Below are 18941 nucleotides of genomic sequence, written 5' to 3'. Positions count from 1 at the left end.
TTACACCGCATGTAATAATAATAATAATAATAATACCCACAGTCGCAGTGCCCTTTATACACATAACCACCATATCAGTGCAGCTTACACACATAATGCCAACAGTAGCAGTGCCCCTTCTACACATGCCCATGGTGGCAATCCTTTACATGGCAAATATCAACCTGGTTTTGCCATGTAAAGGATTGCCACTTTAAAAACAAACAATCAAACAAAAAAAAAAAAAAACCAACAGGAAAAAACACAAAATCTCTCACTTTCTGATTCTCACACCCTATTACATTCCTCCCTATATATTTAAATGTTTCTATTACTGTATGTTCCCTCTTCCCTTCTCCAAACTATACACATCAACATTTTTTTGTATTTCCAGGTAAGTTTTGTGATGTAGGCCATGCACAATTTTAGTTGCCCTAATGTATTTACAGCCTTCTGGAGATATGGCTTCTGGAACTGAACACAGGATTCTAAATGTGGCTGTACCAAGGACCTATACAGTGGCATTACAGGTTGAGTATCCCTTATCCAAAATGCTTGGGACCAGAGGAATTTTGGATATCGGATTTTTCTGTATTTTGGAATAATTGCATACCATAACGAGATATTATGGTGATGGGACCTAAATCTAAGCACAGAAGGCATTTATGTTTCATATACACCTTATACACACAGCCTGAAGGTCATTTTAGGCAATATTTTTTATAACTTTGTGCATTAAACAAAGTGTGTGTACATTCACAGAATTCATTTATGTTTCATATACACCTTATACACACAGTCTGAAGTTCATTTAATACAATATTTTTAATAACTTTGAGTATTAAACAAAGTTTGTGTACACTGAGCCATCAAAACACAAAGGTTTCACTATCTCAGTCTCACTCAAAAAAGTCCGTATTTCGGAATATTCCGTATTTCGGAATATTTTGATATGGGATACTCAACCTGTATTACTTTTTTCTGCTACTGGTTCTTTAACCTATGCAAACAAGCATCTGACTTGCCTTTCCTATTGCTTTGTTACATTGCTTACCTGAAATAGTAATACTTAGATAGCTTTCCTCTTGCCATTATAATGCCCTTAATATTATAGTTAGCCTTTGCATTTTTGAGACGTGTATGATTTTGCATTTTTTGGCATTAAATGTTGCCATGTTCTTGACCATTCCTCTAGTCCAGGGGCGGAACTGCCAGAGACAACGGAGTCAGTTGCCGCCGGGCTCCAGCCCTAAAGGGGCTTCCTCCATTGCCCCCCGGCTGTTACGTGCCCTTCCTACTAAATAGACAAAGGCGCTACCAGCAGGGTCTCGCAGTTTGTACATTCCATGCCGTAACACCCTTCTTTCCACCTTCACAATGAAGCTATTGGTACTTTGCAAAAAAAAAAATTATTAGCATTGCAACTCAGCAGATCAATGCAGTGTGCAGCCACACACTCCATATATCTGCTCAGCCACAAAGCTGATTATTTCTTCACAAAGTACAAGGTGAGCTCCAAATAGAATTCTCTAGCTTAGATTATACCTTTCTATGCAAGGGTAAATAGCTCAATTGTTTGACTGCAATGCCACAGGAAATGGTTTGGATCCAAGACAGTGTGACTGAATAATAAAGAAACCTTAAGATGAGTTCATGAATGTTGTATAAGTATTAGTGAGAGAAGGGGTCAGGAGCATGCTAGGCTGCAAAAAATAAGGTAGGCTGCAAGTGAAAGTAATGATCTCCTATATATTTTCCCAGATCTGTCACTCTGTGTGGCTAACTCTGGGGGAAGTCACAGCAATGGGCGGAGACGGCAACTGCAGGACGATACACCAGTGCCAGCAGCAGACCGTAACAAAGTGACAGATCAGGGAGAATATATAGGAGGTAGGGAGGTGGCCATGGTACATGGCTGGCCAAGGGACACTAGCTCATGTACCCCTTTACCACTGAGGCTGGCCACCAAGGATGGACCTGTCACCAGTGCACATGCAATAACCTCTTCTGCTGCCCTCTTTGCAACTCAGATTGCCCAGTGCTCCCCTTCGCTAACAGTCCACAAAGTTTCCCCATCTCACGATCTGCCTCCTCACCCCCACTTTCATCTCTACAGCACACGCGCATATCATACAAGATCCCATCATCCGTACGTAGGTCTGAAATGCAAGAGGGAGGTTGGGGGGAGATTGGCATGCGCCAGCAACACCACACAGCTCACTGTGACCACAGTGGAGAGGCGCTGCAACAGGACAATACACCAACCTCGGAGCAAGGAACTGCGTCGGTCAGGAGGAGAACTATTTCAATAGCATAAAAAGGTTAATGCGTCCCACCCTATGGACACCAGACTCATCAAGTCACTGTTGCCAGAGTCTCATACAATGACTCTGAACCTCTAAGCACACTATTTGACTGTCCACACCCTGCTGTGCCTATTACCCATCTCCTCCACCACCCTCAACACTGACCCACACATCATTCACCCACAAAGATACAATAAAGGTAGTTTGGATAAATTAGCTAAATGAAATGGATTTAACCAATTTATCTAAATGACCATTTTTGGATGTTTTCCAGTGTTTGTGAGCAAATGGTCAATTGTAATTTGCTGCCACATATTAGCATAATTTTGTTTCAACTAGGAAAAAAAATTGGACAGATAATCTAAGTGTGGATCCAGTTTAAAGGTCCGTATTCACGGCCTGATTTTGGGGAGAGATGTGTGCTGAGCGAACTGCTCAGCACACATCTCTCCCCCCGCTCAGCACAGCGTGATGTGTGCTGAGCGTACGGGGGGTGGGGGGGGGCGCTCATTTCACCCCCTGTGTAGGGCATTCTGTGTGTATCCAGCTTAACAGGTGTGAGCATCATACAACTACTGACTTGCGAGTAACTATACAGCAGCTCCATACCTTGTGACTTGAAGAAACACCAGTTAACCCCGGGAATGCTGCAGTCAAAGCAACAATTCCTCTTCTTACATTCCGCTGCACTTATTGTGGGGTAGCCGCTATCCCTTCTGCTGTACGGTTCCACATTACATTGTTTCTTGTCACTTCCTGTTGATGCAGTAAGGAAACATCCAGGAATTACAGCAGCTTAGTTTTTTTTTTTTTTTTTAACTGGGGCAATTTAGCTAGATCACAGGGCAATTTAGCTCCTTTGGTCCTTTTTTAGGAGCAGTTAATCAGACAGTTGAGCAAACTGAAAAACAGCTAACAGGAAATTTCCACTTAAATGGTATTTTCTAATCTTATCTGACCATGACTAAGAATAAAGGATACACAAGATAAACTCTTAGAGCCATGGACCTTATCCATGTTTAAGCTCCATCAAATCTGTAATCAATAGCACTACATGCTCCCACTTTACCACTGTACTATATACTCTACCTGTGTTTTTAAGGTAAAAACACCATTTAACCCCAGTGACACTTGAATTAAAGCAGCAGCCTCTGGAATAGCATTCCTTAGCATTAATCCCAGGAAATCTGCAATCTTCACGCTCTTTGATAGCCATGCTACATTGCTGTTTACTTGGATGGAGCAGAGAGCACAACATCAGGACATAGGAAATATTACAATGCATGATAAGAAAGGTGTGAGCTCTACAGCAAGGCCTCTAACCCTTTGCCAGTGCCAAATACATAGGGCTTAACTCAGATCTGATCACAGCAGCAAATTTATTAGCTAAAACCATGTACACTGCAGGGGGGGGGGGTGTATAATATGTGCAGAGAGAGTTAGATTTTGGTGCGGTGTGTTCAAACTGAAATCTAAATTGCAGTGTAAAAACAAAACAGCCAGTATTTACCCTGCACACAAACAATATAACCCACCTAAATCTCTCTGCAAATGTTATATCTGCCCCCCCCCCCCCATCCCTGCAGTGCACATGGTTTTGCCCACTAGCTAACAAATTTGCTGCATCTGGGAATTACAGCAGCTTAATATTTCTTTTTACAGAAGGTTCAGCAAATTAAATTATTTAGTGAAATACTGTAATCATAACAGTTACAGGGATATTGTAGGTAGATTTATTGTCAGTGGATAAATGTAAAAATTAAACCCTTAGGCATAGTTCCAAAATGCTGTCATTGCAATCCAGATTTTAAGGATATCATGCTTGAGCACAGGTGACTTAATTAGAACTTCGGTCAATGTGAATTAACCATTGGACTCAACCATGGATATCCTTAAAACCCAGGGGTCTATTTAAGATCGATCTTAATCGATGTTGGGCTTCCAGGTTGAAAAAAACACACATTTACTAACATTTTAAAATTTATATAAAAAAATCATCTGTTCGTAAATGCAGTGCACATGGTTTTGCCCAACTGCTAACAAAAATCCTGCTGCGATCAACTCAGAATTACCCCCCATGGCCCTCATTCCGAGTTGTTCGCTCACAAGCTGCTTTTAGCAGCATTGCACACGCTAAGCTGCCGCCTACTGGGAGTGAATCTTAGCATCTTAAAATTGCGAACGAAAGATTTGCAATATTGCGATAAGACATCTCTGTGCAGTTTCTGAGTAGCTCGAGACTTACTCTGCCAGTGCGATCAGTTCAGTGCTTGTCGTTCCTGGTTTGACGTCACAAACACACCCAGCGTTCACCCAGACACTCCTCCGTTTCTCCAGCCACTCCCGCGTTTTTCCCAGAAACGGTAGCATTTTTTCCCACACGCCCCTAAAGCGGCCTGTTTCCGCCCAGAAACACCCACTTCCTGTCAATCACATTACGATCACCAGAACGATGAAAAAACCGTGAGTAATATTCCTAACTGCATAGCAAATTTACTTGGCGCAGTCGCAGTGTGAACATTGCGCATGCGCATTAAGCGGAAAATCGCTGCAATGCGAAGAAAATTACCGAGCGAACAACTCGGAATGACCACCTATGTGCACTGCAGGGAAGGCAGATTTAACATGTGCAGAGAGAGTTAGATTTGGGTGTGGTGTGTTCAATCTGCAATCTAATTTGCAGTGTAAAAATAAAGCAGTCAGTATTTACCCTGCACAGAAACAAAATAACTCACCCAAATCTAACTCTTTCTGCACATGTTATATCTGCCTCCCCTGCAGTACACATGGTTTTGCCCAACTGCTAACAAAATTCCTGCTGCGATCATCTTGGAATTACCCCCATCGATTGATGTTTTCACACTGCTCGTGTATATAAGACATATAGGGCCTAATTCAGTTTGGATCGTAATACGCGTTCCAACCGCAAAAACTATGAAGAGGATGGGGGCATATACGCAGGGTCCATCCTGTGCGTGTGCCTACATTTTCTCCGGGTGCCCCGCAGAAAATGCGAATGCCTCTGCCTGTCAATCAGTAGAGGGCGTACCTTCGCAGGTATATCGCGATCATGAGCCATGTCTCCCATTTTTGTCATTATAGGTGCTCTGTGAGCTGCTGGCCATGCCCCAGCCCCTCTGTCTCCCGTGAATAGACATTGAGGCTTATTCAGACCAGATCGCTTCAATTTATTTTCACCCTGCGGGCAATCTGGTCTGCACTGCACATGCGTATGCGCCACAATGCGTAAGTGCGACGGTCCGGAGATCACAAGAAGATTGACAAGAAGAGGGTGTTTGTGTGGGTGGCAACTGAATGTTTCTAGGGAGTGTCCGGAAAAACACTGGAGGGACCCGGCGTTTTGTGGGAGGATTTGTGACGTCACCTCAATGGCTGAGTAAGTGCTGAGCTGTGCAGCTCTTGTGCACATGTGATCACACACCTGCACAGCAAATTTTCCCTTCCGCTGTAGGCGGCAACTTTCTGATTACAGGGATGCAAAAAACACACCCTAGCGATCAGGTCTGAATTACCCACAATGTGCATATTTGCAGAGCAACAAGCTACAGGGAGCCTTCCACCCCCCCCCCCTTCCCCATGGGAAGGGGGGGGGTTGTTTGGGTTAGCTGGACATTCCCCAAAAAAGTGACTGTCCTGCAAAAATTGGGATAGTTGGGAGGTATGTTCAAATACATTTATTGTTTTGCATGCAGGGTAAATACTGGCTTCTTTGACATTTAGCCACAAATGCTGCACAGCTGAATTACAGTATTACACTGCAATTAACAGTTATGCTAGGACATTCCCCCTCCCAAATCTACCTCTCTCTGCATGTTACATCTGTCCCACAGTGGCGTGCGGTGAGGTCAGTGGCTAGTGAGGCACTACAGCCATAATGTCCGCCGAATCCTGCCGATGACCCTTAGCCAATGCCTGCTACTGCCTCTGAGCCGATACCCGCTGCCACCGCCAATGGCTTACAAACTCGCCCACAATCAACTGACCCAGCCCTCCACCACTAATTTCTATCTCAGTCCGATGCCGCCAATGCCCGCTGCCTGCCTGCTCATTGTTCTCGTTATATATTATAAATTTTTAAAGAAAAAAAAAATGAGTGTTTGGGACTGGGAAGGGTGAGGGAGGAGGACATGAATGCAATTTTGTTGTCCAGGGCTTCCATTAACTTAAAGGAGAAGGGTCTGAATGGGTTAAAAAAAATGCGTGAGGTCCCCCCTCCTTAGTATAACCAGCCTCGGGCTCTTTGAGCCGGTCCTGGTTATTTAAATACTGGGGGAAAAATTGGACAGGGGTTCCCCGTATTTAGACAACTAGCACCGGGCTCTTAGACCGGTCCAGGTTCCAAAAATACGTGGGACAATAGATGTAGGGGTCCCCCATATTTTTAAAACCAGCACCGGGCTCCACTAGCCAGAGAGATAATGCCACAGCCGGGGGACACTTTTATGTAGGTCCCTGCGGCCCTGGCATTACCCCTCCAACTAGTCACCCCTGGCCGGGGTTCCCTGGAGGAGTGGGGACCCCTTAAATCAAGAGGTTCCTCCCCTCGAGGCACCCAAGGGCCAGGGGTGAAGCCCGAGGCTGTCCCCAGCACCCCTGGGTGGTGGGTGCCGGGCTGATAGCCATGTGTGTAAAAAAAGAATATTGTTTTTTCGTTGTGGAACTACAATGCCCAGCAAGCCTCCCCCGCTTGCTGGTACTTGGAGAACCTCAAGTACCAGCAGGCGGGGAAATAACGGGCTTGCTGGTACCTGTAGTTCTACAACAACAAAAAATACCCAAATAAAAACACAAACACACACAGCGTGACAGTAAAATTATTGAGACAGGCTGTAGCATGTGGGTGCATGTAACCCTATAAAAGTGATGGATTGGGTGACTATTACAATACCCACTGTTGCTGTCTGAAAAATGATGGATTTATAGATTGCTCTGCCGAGACATGTTTTTTTCTAAAATGCACCACAGGTATGGATGGATAGTATACTTGACGACACAGAGGTAGGTAGAGCAGTGGCCTACTGTACCGTAATGCTATATATTATATTATTTATTATTATTATTATTATCCTTTATTTATATGGCGCCACAAGGGTTCCGCAGTGCCCAATTACAGAGTACATAAACAAATAATCAAACAGGAAAACAGCAACTTACAGTTGACGACAATATAGGACAAGTACAGGGTAAATAAACATAGCTACATCAGCAGATGACACTGGAATAAGTATCAGGTGGCAGAAGACTGCTGGATTTGGTGCAGCTGAAGATTATTAAAGTAAGAAAAGAGTAAGCACATGAGGGAAGAGGGCCCTGCTCGTGAGAGCTTACATTCTAAAAGGGAGGGGTAGACAGACAGGGGTGAGACAGATGGGGTACATAGAGAGCATGGAACAGAGGTTTAGGATGAGATTTGGCTGGGTTTGGTGAAGAAGTGGGTCTTGAGAGCCCGTTTGAAGTTTTGTAGAGAGGTGGAGAGTCTGAGGGGGAGAGGTAGGGAATTCCAGAGAAGTGGTGCAGCACGTGAAAAATCTTGGAGGTAGGAGTGGGAGGAAGTAATCCGTAGGCAGGAGAGTCGGTGTGCATTAGCAGAGCGAAGAGGACGGGTGGGAGTGTAAAGCGAGATAAGATCAGAGATGTAGATGGGAGAGGAGTGGGTGAGGGCTTTGTAAGCAAGTGTGAGAAGCTTGAAATGGATTCTGAAAGGGAAGGGGAGCCAGTGAAGGACTAGTAAGAGAGGAGAGGTGGACGTAGTGCGTTTGGTGAGGAAAATGAGCCGGGCAGCAGCATTGAGGATAGATTGGAGTGGAGAGAGGTATTTGTCAGGAATGCCAGTCAGGAAGAGATTACAGCAGTCCAGTCTGGAGATGACCAGTGAGTGGATAAGAGTCTTAGTAGCATCCTGGGTCAGAAAAAGTCTGATCCTGGAAATATTTTTTAGATGAAAACGGCAGGTTTGTGAGAGGTGCTGAATGTGTGGTTTGAAGGAGAGGGAGGAGTCAAGGATTACTCCAAGACAGCGCGCTTGGGGGGTAGAGGAGATAGTAGTGCCATCAATAGATAATGAGATTGTAGGAGGTGAGATTATGCGGGAGGGAGGGAAGATGATCAGCTCGGTCTTAGACATGTTAAGTTTAAGAAAGCGCTGGGACATCCAGGAAGAGATAGCAGAGAGACAGTTGGAGATACGAGTGAGGAGAGTAGGGGAGAGGTCTGGAGAGGAAAGATAGATTTGAGTGTCATCAGCATAGAGGTGATATTGGAAACCAAAAGAACTAATGAGCTTACCTAGTGAGGACGTATAGAGAGAGAAGAGAAGAGGACCAAGGACAGAACCTTGGGGTACCCCTACAGTTAGTGGAAGTGAGGGGGAGGTGGAGTCATGAGAGGAGACAGAGAATGAACGGTCAGAAAGGTAGGACGACAACCAAGAGAGGGCAGTGTTACGCAGACCAATGGAGTGAAGGATTTGCAGTAGGAGAGGATGGTCCACAGTGTCAAAAGCAGCAGAGAGATCAAGTAGAATAAGTAGAGAGTAGTGTCCCTTAGATTTAGCAGCATGGAGGTCATTGCATACTTTTGTAAGGGCAGTTTCAGTGGAGTGGAGAGGACGGAAGCCAGACTGGAATGGGTCAAGCAGTGAGTGTGAGGAAAGAAAGGAAGTAAGGCGGTTGTAGACAATACGCTCAAGGAGTTTGGAGGCAAAAGGGAGGAGAGAGATGGGTCGGTAGTTGGAGAGAGTGTTTGGATCAAGGGTAGGTTTTTTAAGAATAGGAGAGATGAGAGCGTGCTTGAAGGCAGAGGGGACAGTGCCTGATGAGAGGGAGAGATTGAGAAGGTGGGAAAGATGGGAACAAGCAGAAGAAGAGAGGTGGCAAAGGAGGCGGGAGGGGATAGGGTCAAGTGGGGAGGTGGTGAGGGGACAGGAACGAATGAGGGCCATGACTTCCTCTCCAGATGCATGGGAGAAAGATGACAGAGTTGGTGCGAGGGATGGGGAGGGTTGGTAAGGGATGGGAGAAGGCTGGTTACTGATAGTCTGGTGTGATGTGATGTCCTGACGTATGGAGTCAATTTTGGATGTGAAGTAAGTGGCAAAGTCAAGAGCAGAGAGTGAGGAAGGGAGACGAGGTGGAGGTGGGCAGAGGAGTGAGTTGAGAGTGGCAAAGAGGCGCCGGGGGTTGGAAGACTGGGAGGAGATGAGGTTCTTGAAGTATGACTGTTTAGCAAGAGAAAGGGCAGCACTGAAGGATGAGAGCATAAGTTTGAAATGGAGGAAGTCTGCCCTAGAGCGTGATTTCCTCCAGTGTCGCTCAGCAGTACATGAGCATTTTTGCAGATATCTGGTGCATTTGGTGTGCCAGGGTTGAGGTGTTAATTTGCAAGGGTGAATAGTGGTTGGTGGAGCAACAGAGTCAAGAGCAGAAGTAAGGGAAGCATTGTATGTGGAAGTGGCTTGTTCAGGGCATGAGAGAGAGAGAATAGGAGAGAGAAGTGAGTCAAACAGGGAGGAAAGGAATGTGGTGTCAATAGCTTCAATGTTACGCTTAGTGATGGTAGCCTTAGGAGGTAGAGATGGGGAAGTCGAGAGAGATAGGTTGAAGGAGAGCAGGTGGTGGTCAGAGAGGGGAAATGGGGAGTTGGAAAAATCAGAAATATCACAGCGGTGAGTGAAGACCAGATCCAGTGAGCTCCCATTCACATGGGAGGGTGAGGAGGTCCACTGGGAGAGACCAAGTGAAGAGGTGAGGTTAAGGAGTTTAGAGGCAGGGGATTGTGTGGGGATGTCAATAGGGATGTTGAAATCGCCTAGGATAATGGTGGGAATGTCAGAAGAGAGGAAGTGAGGAAGCCAGGAAGCAAAGTTGTCGATGAATTTGGAAGCAGTGCCAGGGGGGCGGTAAATGACAGCTACTCTAAGATGGACTGGTTGGAAGAGGCATATGGCGTGGACCTCAAATGTAGAGAATATAAGGGATGGTTCTGGTGGTATGAGTTGGTAGGAGTAACTAGAAGGTAAAAGGACCCCAACACCACCCCCATGGTGACCCCCAGGTCGGGGTGTGTGTGTGAATGTAAGGCCCCCAGCAGAGAGAGCAGCAGCAGAAATAGTGTCAGAGGGCGTAATCCAAGTTTCAGTAATGGCTAGTAGGTGTAGGGAGTTGGAAATGAAAAGGTCATGAGTGGGGACCAGTTTGTTACAAACAGATCTGGCATTCCAAAGGGCACAGGATAGGGGGTATGAGTTTGTGGGAGAGATGTGAATTAGATTTTCAGGGTTGCTGTAGCGATTAGGTGGGATTAACTTTGAGGGCAGGGATGATGAGAGAGTAGTGATGGTACGGGTGCCTGAGCTAGGAGGGGAAACTGCAGGAGGTGGGCAGGGAGGGAGGTCAGTGTGATGTGGATGGGGGTGTGGGGAGGTGACAGGGAAGGGAGAGAGGGAGCAGGGCTGAGTTGTGGGGTAGCAGGACCATGGGGCAGAGGTGAATGAAAGTGGGGTAACAGGAAAGGTGGGGGAAGGAAACAGAGGGATGGAGGGGAGACAGAGGAGGGGAGAGAGGAGGAGGTGGAGGAGACTAGTGGGGGAAGGATAAAGATACATTATTAGGTAGACACTGAGTGATGTGGGGAGTATAAGAAAACCTTGACATAGTGTTAAGTAGGTAAATAGGTTGAAGTAGTGGAAGTAGGAGAGGAGACTGTAAGGCAATCCGAGCAGAAGAATTGCAGAAATGCAGGTGAGAAAAGCAGTGTAGGCTCAAGGGGTGTAGATTTAGTATGAAATGAGTCAAAAGCGTAGATAAAGTGGGTGCAGAAATGTATTTGGAGTGTAAGAAATGAAAGGATTGTGAGAGGTTTAAGAAGCAATGGTAATTATGTTAGATGTTTTAAGTGTTTGCAGGTAAAATTGCATTGGTGCAGCTGTGCTTAAAAAACAAAATTACAATAATACAGATACAGGCATTTGTAGGTGAAATGGATGGTTTATGAAATGTCCAAGTAAGGTAGTTCTGTGCTATGTAATCAGATGCAACAATCAGGAGGTGAGTGATCTGAGGAGTAAGTGACTCACATTTGTTATTAGTTCTTCAGTTTTCTTTGTTTTGTTAGATTGGTGTGCTTCTGTTTTCCTTCTTTTTCACTTCGATTGAACGCTGATTGAACACTGCTGTTATGTGTCAATTTTATCACGCTTTGATAAAAATGCACGCTTAGATCAATAAATGCACAGCCAAATGGCTTTGCACAGCCTACACCATTGGACTTAAGTAGAAGACTATTACAAGTGAAACCAATAATTGAAATCTGTAACCACACCCCACCCCCTCAAATGCCAGGCAATAAATTACCTTAAAAACAACAACCAGGCATTCCACAGAGATTAAACTGGGTCTATATCATTCAAAACTTTAAAAAAGTACTTAAAAATAAACATACTATGCAATAATGTTTCAATTTGCATTACCCAGCAGAATTAGCTTTGCATATATAGATATAGTGCAGCAGAATATATTGGTGGTTGTAGTCAATTGTAATTACTCAGCAGAATTAGCTTTGCATATATAGATATAGTGCAGCAGAATATATTGGTGGTTGTAGTCAATTGTAATTACCCAGCAGAATTAGCTTTGCAAATATAGATATAGTGCAGCAGATATATTGGTGGTTGTAGTCAATTGTAATTACCCAGCAGAATTAGCTTTGCATATATATAGTGCAGCAGAATATATTGGTGGTTGTAGTAAATTGTAATTACCCAGCAGCAGCTCTACTGCACTCGACATCACCAGTGCTCACAATATATATAATGCTATATACTATGCCATAGTGGTGCTTACTATATAACACCTCCTACTGCGTTCCCCCTGGCAATGAGCATGACACCCAGAGAGTGAAACCCCTGGCAATGAGCATGACACCCAGCACGTGAAACTCTTGGCGTTGAGCAGTTTTTGTAAAAGTAATTAGAAGCTTTACTGTAGGGCATAGTGTATCACAGATATTGTGGTGAGTGACATAATATGTTCCAAAGGGCATTAATGTGTGGGGCTTAACATGGTGGAAATTACTGTACTTTTTTCCCTGTGGTGGCCGAGGTCTGTTGGTGCAGGGTCAAGAACTAGGGTGTAAGGTAGTCTTTGCCTGCAAGGCTACGCTCATTTTATGGAGACCATACCCATACATTTAAGTGTGGCATATACCTGCGCTTGCTCGCGGGGTGAGAACATCTCCCTAATTGAATTCAGCGATATGAATAGAGGTTGTGCAGCAGCCACAGAAAGGGTTAATCTCTGCAGCTTGTCACTAAATTACATTGTTGCAATTTTAGCTGGGAGCTGCAATAATTACTCTAATACATAACACAGCCAACACTTCTATATTCACACAATATACTGCATGGTGAATATAGAAGTGGTGCTTGCTAAACAGCACCTCCTACTGCATTCCACATCACCGCTGGTCACACTCATATCAGGCCCATAATGCTGTATACTATGCCATAGTGGTGCTTACTATATAACACCAGGTGCTGTGCAGTGGTCAAAACACACTAACTGGTCCCATGCTGTTGTTGAACTAAAGGCCTATACACACGATGAGATTCGGTCTATGCTAATAGGTTTAAAAAGGTTACATAAAAGCTACTTTATGTATTTATTCATTAAAGTTTTTAAGTTGTATTTTACAACCATACAATGATATGATATATAATGTATCGTATAATCATTACATAATGTTGATGGCATTGAATTGTCTCTGCCTTGACTAGTGGCAGCAGCTTCAGCACTAGGTGGAAGTGGATCTTGATCTTTCCCTATTTTACCCTCCACCTTTTTGTTCTCCATTTTTTAATGTGTGGAATTATATGCCAGTAATATATCTGGAATTAGACGGTGGTAATGTCTGGAATTAGATACCACTAGATAGATAGTGATACCAGATATCACTGTGACTGGAATGATGACATATGCACAGTGACAGGACACTACCACAGCACCCTACAGCAGCCATATGCGGCACAAGACACTGGAGTATTAGTAATGTACTGTAGTATACTGAGCACCACAAGACAATGAGCAGTGATACGGAGCACTGATGAGATTACTAGAACTGACACTGAGCAGCCAGATGCAGCACTGGACTATTAGTAATGTTCTGTAGTATACTGAGCACCACAATGCAGCACAAGACAATGAGCAGTGATACTGAGCACTGATGAGGATACTAGAACTGACACTGAGCAGCAAGATACAGCACTGGACTATTAGTAATGTACTCTAGTATACTGAGCACCACATTGCAGCACAAGACAATGAGCAGTGATACTGAGCACTGATGAGGATACTACTGAGAACTGACACTGAGCAGGAGAGACACACTACAATTTCATCTTGCGCCTCTTTTTTTATTTATCTTTGCATCATGTGCTGTTTGGGGCTATTTTTTTAAGTGCCATCCTGTCTGACACTGCAGTGCCACTCCTAGATGGGCCAGGTGTTTGTGCTGCCCACTTGGGTCGCTTAGCTTAGTCATCCAGGGACCTTGGTGCAAATTTTAGGACTAAAAATAATATTGGGAGGTGTGAGGTGTTCAGAATAGACTGGAAAGGAGTAGAAATTATGGTTATTGAGCTTAATACTATAGGATCAAAATTACCCCCAAATTCTATGATTTTAGCTGTTTGAGGTTTTAAAAAAAAATCACCCGAATACAAAACCCGAAAGGGTGGTTTTGCCAAAACGCGTCCGTATCCAAAACACAACTGCGGATCCGAAACCAAAACCAAAACATGAAACACGAAAAATGCCCGCTGCACATCTCTAGTTAGGGGAGAAGCATGTAGCCTTGTAGACTATGCACAGCTATATCTAGAAAAATATACGATCTAATCTTTAACCAACCAATGCAAGAAAGTATTTAATGTGAAAATACGAAACACTAGACTAATTGGAGGTGCGCCCTAAAGCAAATTACAATGTTAGGATTAGGGGGTTCGGAAAGACCTCTAGTGTAAACACTACTATATACATTTTAAGATAGGAAGGTACAAATTACATATTCACATTGCATCTATGGGCTGGATTCAAATGTCCCTTTCCTCCCTCAATCGTGCCCGTCAGCAGCTATTCTAATGTTGCTGCCAACGGGTGCGACATGTTTATTTCAGCTCGCTACCCCCAGGGGAAACAAGCTGAAATGTGTGCAAAGAGACCCATTTGGGCAACCAAACGGTGTCTTTTCATGATCGCGCCCATTACTTTATTCAGGTTTAGGTGCTTTGTGCACCTAAACCAGAGTGTAATGTGCGCAATAATTGAGGGCATTTGAATTTCCCTTATATGTGTGTGTGTGTGATATACACACAGACACACATACTGTATTTCTTTATATAATGGACACCTCAGTTTCTATTCATTCATGTCCTGCCCCCTACTCTGTCAGATCCCTTCCCCTCTACTTTTCTGACCCCAAACGCCACTCATTCTTGTTGAGTGCTGGTGGGCCCATTCAGAATTTTGCTATGGGGCCCACAAAGGTCTAGTTACGCCACTGGGCAGGGTTATAGAGGAGGCGGTGCAAGGCATCCTGGGAACAGTCAAAGCTTTAGCCTGTTGGTGCCTTGGATCAAGATCCAACTCTACACCCCGATGTTAGTGTAGTGCCTTTTGGGGTTAAGGTTTTACAGAAAGTTACAGGTTTTTTTAATTTAGTAAAATATGCCCCATTTTAAAGATAGGGCATTTACATTTGTTGCACCTGTGCAGTACATAGCAGCCTGCAGGGCATGTACAGTGGCTTCATTTGGGTGCACATACATTGCCGGCTCCTGGTCGCAAACTGAAATTATTGTGTGTAAGTGGAATTAGCGGTGTTTATGTCATACAGGGGGGTGGGGGAGGTTTGTGGTTGGTGGGGGGCACGCTGTGTGATTATTATCCTGCATCTATACATACATGCGCTAACACCTGGACATACACTGATGTACCCACACCTAATATCCATACATACACGCCCTGACACCTGGACATACACCAACATTCCCACACCTGCATCTATACATACACATGCTGACACCTGGACATACACCAACATACAAGCACCTGCATCTATATATACACGCGCTGACAAATGGACATACACCGACGTACCCACACTTGTATCTATACATACATGCACTGACATCTGGACATACAAGCACCTGCATCTATACATACACGCGCTGACACCTGAACCTACACTGACGTTCCCACACCTGCATCTATACATACACATTCTGACACCTGGACATACACAGACGTACCCACACCTGCATCTATACATACACGCGTTGACACCTGGACGTACACTGACGTACACACACCTACATCTATATATGCATGGATGCAAATGTGGGTACGTCTGTATACGTCCAGGTGTTAGCATGTGTATGTATAGATGTTAGGTGTGGGTACATCAGTGTATGTCCAGGTGTCAGCACATGTATGTATAGATTCACATGTGGGTAAGCCGGTGTACGTCCACGTGTCAGCATGTGTAGGTATAGATGCAGGTGTGGGTACGTTGGTGTACGTTTAGGGGTCAGCGTGTTAATGTATAGATGTTGGTGTGTGTATGTCAGTGTACGTACAGATATAGGTGTGTGTATGTATGTATGTATGTATGTATGTATGTATGTATATGTATAGAGGAAGGTGTGATACATACATATAACACATACATGATAGATACATACATATATCACACACACGATAGATAGATAGATAGATAGATAGATAGATAGATAGATAGATAGAACACATACATACAAGATAGATACATACATACATACATGATAGATACATATATATACACACACATACGATAGATAGATAGATAGATAGATAGATAGATAGATAGATAGATAGATAGATATCACAAACATATATGATTCATACATATATCACACACACATACATGATACATACATGAGAAAGACCTGGGATGGTGATGAGGCCAGGGCCCCCTGCTGATGTTGCGTTGAGGAAGGCAGTGTTCCAGGGCGGATGCCAGTCGGGGAGAGCGCCGCGCAGCCCGGGAAAAATACTGCTGAGGAGCTACATCTGGAAGAGCCCCTGGGAGGGAGAGTGCCACATGCCCCATCCTGCGTGGCAGACTCTGCAGGCCTGCACATGGGAAGGGAGGTCTCTGGCCACACATACTCACCCTTCTGCTGAAGCCCCGCTGCTGTCCCCATCAGCGCTCTCCAGCCAGGATGAACCTCAACCTGTGAGAACTATCTTCATGATCAAGAGATCTCATATGCAAGATAAGTATGTGTTGGGATAGGGCTGGGGAGGGCGGCTGCTCGGGCACACCCCCGTCAAGTTAAGGAGATTTAACTGAGGAAGCACAAGGGAACTCTCGTCTGGGGACAACAACAGCAGGGAGACCACATCTTTTCAGATGAACATGGGAGGGCGGAAGGCTGCCTAATACTGAAGCACCCTCAGACATTAAACCATATGCAACAACTATTGCAAGCATTCCTGGGGGAAGGTCTGCAGCAGACGGATTTGCATACGGTGATGTCATCCAAGCAGTGGGCCAAAGTTGGCTGGAACCCTCATCTGTATATGAAAAGAGAAAAGGGGCATGCAGGGCATGGCGGCCTTTTGCGGCGCTTGTATAACCCCAAGTTTGCATTAAACACCCCCACCCTCCTTCGGTGTGGGGCTCATGTTGGCCATGCCCAAGCCCCTGAAGCATTCAAGCTGATTTCTTGCAGCAGCTGGGCACTGTAACAGCTTCAGAGCTGCTCTACAAGACAAGTAAAAGGGTGTGGGCCCTGCAGCACCACCTGTAGTTTGCATACACACATATATAGGACAGCATCTCTTATATGCCCCAGGGTCAATAAAATAGTATCCTTGTCTAGGCTATCCATCCCCTCAGATAAGGTATTTGTCCATGCCGCTACAGCACTACACACCCAGGCCGACGCAATTGCCGGTCTGAGTAAGGTACCTGAATGTGTATAAATGGACTTCAGGGTAATCTCCTGTTTGCGGTCAGCACACTCTTTGAGGGTAGCCGTATCCTGGGACGGGAGGGCTACCTTCTTGGATAAGCGTGTTAATGCTTTGTCCACCCTAGGGGAGGATTCCCATCGTAACCTATCCGTTGATGGGAAAGGATACGCCATAAGAATCCTTTTGGAAATCTGCTGTCTTTTATCTGGAGATTCCCAAGCTTTTTCACATAACTCGTTCAGCTCGTGTGAGGGGGGAAAGGTTACCTCAGGCTTCTTTCCCTTGTACATATGTACCCTCTTGTCAGCGACAGGGGGTTCCTCTGTGATGTGCAAAACATCTTTTATTGCCATAATCATAAATCGAATGGATTTTGCCAATTTTGGCTGTAACTTTGCATCATCGTAATCGACACTGGAGTCAGAATCCGTGTCGGTATCTGTGTCAACAATCTGGGATAGTGGGCGCTTATGAGACCCTGACAGTCCCTGCAACATAGGATCAGGCATGGGTTGAAACCCTGACTGTCCCAAAGCTTCTGCCTTGTCTAATCTTTTGTGCAATGAGTTTACACTAGCATTTAAAACATTCCACATATCCATCCAATCAGCTGTCGGCGGAGACACCACATTCATTTGCTCCCGCTCCTCTCTAATATAGCCTTCTTCCTCAGACATGTCGACACACGTGTACCGACACACTACACACACAGGGAATGCTTTTTCTGAAGACAGTTTCCCCACAAGGCCCTTTGGAGAGACAGAGAGAGAGTATGCCAGCACACCCCCCAGCGCTATATAACCCAGGAATAAAACAGTAACTTAATGTTTGCCCAGTAGTGCTGCTGTATGTAATTTGCGAATTATGTGCCCCCCCCACCCCTCTTTTCAACCCTCTTGTCTAACGTGGTATAAGCAGGGTAGAGTCCGGGGAGCTTCCTCTCAGCGGTGCTGTGGAGAAAAAATGGCGCTGGTGAGTGCTGAGGGAGAAGCCCCGCCCCCTCGGAGGCGGGCGTCTGTCCCGCTTAAACTGTAAAATTGGTGGGGGCTTATACATATATAAAGTGCCCAGCTGTATATATGTTATATTTTTGCGAAAGAGGTTTATATTGCTGCCCAGGGCGCCCCCCTGCGCCCTGCACCCTTACAGTGACCGGAGTATGTGAGGTGTATGGGAGCAAAGGCGCACAGCTGCAGTGCTGTGCGTTACCTCAGTGAAGATCATGAAGTCTTCTGCCGCCTCTGAAGTCTTCTTTTCTTCTCATACTCACCCGGCTTCTATCTTCCGGCTCTGCGAGGGGGACGGCGGCGCGGCTCTGGGACGGACGGCGAGGGTGAGATCCTGCGTACCAATCCCACTGGAGCTAATGGTGTCCAGTAGCCTAAGAAGCAGGACCTTGCAACTCAGAGAGTAGGGCTGCTTCTCTCCCCTCAGTCCCTCGATGAGGGAGTCTGTTGCCAGCAGTGCTCCCTGAAAATTAAAAACCTAACAAAATACTTTCTGTCAGAAAGCTCAGGAGAGCTCCTGAAAAGCACCCAGTCTCCACTGGGTACAGTATCAAACTGAGTTCTGGAGGAGGGGCATAGAGGGAGGAGCCAGTGCACACCCAGAACTAAAGTCTTTC

The sequence above is a fragment of the Pseudophryne corroboree genome, unplaced genomic scaffold, assembly GCF_028390025.1.
Source record: "Pseudophryne corroboree isolate aPseCor3 unplaced genomic scaffold, aPseCor3.hap2 scaffold_344, whole genome shotgun sequence".
Classification (NCBI taxonomy): domain Eukaryota; kingdom Metazoa; phylum Chordata; class Amphibia; order Anura; family Myobatrachidae; genus Pseudophryne; species Pseudophryne corroboree.
Note: the sequence above shows the minus strand (reverse complement) of the source record.